Consider the following 2,652-nt stretch of genomic DNA (forward strand, 5'->3'; position numbering starts at 1 on the left):
AAGCAACCATAATTTAGATAGATACAGTTTTATGGTAGAAATATCTAATTATTGAGCAGATTGAATTGATAATAGGAATTTAAACATTTATCATATGCCTGGTACTAGGTTAGAGATAACCAGTGAGTAATATGACATGGCTACTATTCTCAAGGAGCTTAGCCATTTTATTAAAGAACTAAAAATAACACACAAGAAATATACAAATGTGTCATCTATAAGTGCCATAGGATTTCAAGGAAGAAAAAATAGTTAAAGATGGCACTTAGAAAAGGTTAAGGTTATGTTGCCATGAGAGGAGTATAGAACTTAACTATGTTTGTGATTTTTAAAGGAGGGAGAATATAGTGTTTTGATGTGGAAAAGATGGGTGTTAGTTGAAAAAATTCATATTCAATATTATAACAATTTTTATTTGAAAAAATAAATGATTTTTGCTTTCATGATATGGATCCCTGGCTAGTAGGATAAACAAAAACTATGATTCTTCATGGGGTGAGGGGATAAGGGGCATATCAGACTTTCTGGGGGCAAGAGAAATTTGATTCACTACAGTTGCTAAACACTACAGGAGGGAGCAAAGTGGATGGGAAGCAATCGGGTGGTGGTGGAATGGGGGAAGAAGTGAGAAAGACCTTGAAATGTTTGGAATAAGATGAAGACGGAAGTGTAGAGGGGTGCTGGGGGATATAGGGAGACCACTGAAAGATAAAGTGCCAAGGTAAAGTGACTAGACTTGATTTGATGGACAACAGAGAGCCATCTTTGATTCTCAAGCATGAGAGTGTTAAGACCAATAAAGTTTAGAAAAATCAATCTATCTGTTATTGATATATAAGATGGAAAAGAAAGATTGAGAGAGAAAAAAATAGAAAAAGATTAGTTAGAACTATATTGGACAATTTAGCCATGATGAGACAGATTTGGGGATAAAGTGAGGTTAATAGACTTTCTAAGGACCCAAAGGAGAGGAAAAGATATGACTTCAAGTCTGGAAAATGAAAATGATTTATTGATACTTATCTGGCTAGGGAGATACCATGAACATGAAAGTGGTTCTCCTGCTCTTCAGATGTACTGGCCCCTGCAATTACTTCAAATCTAGGAAACTCAACTGCATAATTTGTGGTAGTGGCAGGCTGTGTTTGTGCTTTTCCATAAAAACAACAAGAAAATTTATTGTAACCATGCCCACACTTTCAACCTTCCTTTCCCAGAATGTATTATAGGCATGCTCTTCACATGCAGTTAGAAGGGCAGTTAATTGCAAAACATGGTCAACAGTTTGGTGTGGGTCCCAGTTTCAAGGGCTCAGTATATTTCATGACATGGTGTAATTTCTCTCTCTGGGTTGGCATTCTCTTTGTTTTACTTTGGTAAAAAATAGTACTAACTTACAGAAATGAGTTTCAGTTTCTCCTTCCAGTTTTGTACTTGATGATCAGGTCAAATAGACAATCATTAAATAAAGTGTTTTTGCCCACAGGTATTTGGAATACGAATAGTAAATGCCTTTTCATTTTTCATATGTGTGTCTCTTTCAGCATATGGCCTTCCTTGGCTCATAGTTAAGTGAGAGTCATACTTCAAAATTTCAAGTCAAATGGTATTGAATTAGCCCTTTCTGCTTGTGGGTTCCCACTTTTCCTCTGTAGCTCTGAAAGTCATCCAAAAATCTGTGTTGCCTGACATCTGAGAAAATTATCAATTGTGAATCTAAAATTATCTATTTGAAGAGGGCATAGAGAAAAGCGAGAGTTTTTCATGCCTGACCAGCTCGTAGATTGGGTAGCTACACCTTATGGAGTTTGCATGAGAGAACTAGGTAAAAGAACTTAAAAATGTATGATTTCTATCTCACTATGTTTCCCATAATATTCTTAAAGTAATTTATGTTGTCCCTAGTCATTTTTACCGTGGCATGGTGAAATATGATTTTAAGTGCCATAAAATATGATTGTTTCCACAGTATTGTGACATTTATTTTCTTTAAAAAAAAGTTACACGTGGACCACCCCAAGGGCTCTCCATGCTGTCAGTATCATTTTTAGTGGTGTCAAAAAAGTCACTGCCAGTTTTGACAAAAAAAGACAAGTCTACAAATATAATTACTACTGCTGCCCAAGTCACCAGAGAGTATGGTAGTGTTTGGAAGAGCTAGAAGTAAATTATTTAGTATTTAGTTTGCCTTTGTGTTCAACATGCCATTCTCTGGGTAAAGTGACTTAAATCTATAGAATGAAGCAATTAATTAGAAAACACAAACACATGTCCTTGTACACATGCTTGTACACATGCACAGTTTCCATTTGCCAATGGTTTCACTGGATTTGCCTAGAGTGTCAGCTGCAATCTGATATTTTGAAGAAAGAAATGAAGAACAAGAGAAAATATCAGATTATGAAGGAGGAAGAGCTATAAGAGGATGGAAGTGAGGTGATGATATCTGCTGATGTCCTTGACAATTTATTTTTCACACCCCTCAGATAAGACAAACCAAAAAAGGAAACATCAACAATGTAGGTATAATACTTTGTGGGTAATAACCTGTATGCTAAATTTCTAGAGTTAACAACCTGTAACAACTAACAGCCCATATATAACTCATAGGATTGGGAGTAGAGTGGGAATGGTTTAAATTTTTTCTAAGGA

At 35.6% G+C, this 2,652-nt stretch overlaps 1 pseudogene; it reads left to right on the forward strand.

Annotated features, from left to right (window-relative positions):
- Nucleotides 1-1,015: 1,015 nt before the first annotated feature.
- LOC118610842 lies at nt 1,016-1,159 on the forward strand (annotated as a pseudogene).
- Nucleotides 1,160-2,652: the final 1,493 nt, after the last annotated feature.

This window comes from Rousettus aegyptiacus, unplaced genomic scaffold (assembly GCF_014176215.1).
Source record: "Rousettus aegyptiacus isolate mRouAeg1 unplaced genomic scaffold, mRouAeg1.p scaffold_m13_p_13, whole genome shotgun sequence".
NCBI lineage: Eukaryota > Metazoa > Chordata > Mammalia > Chiroptera > Pteropodidae > Rousettus > Rousettus aegyptiacus.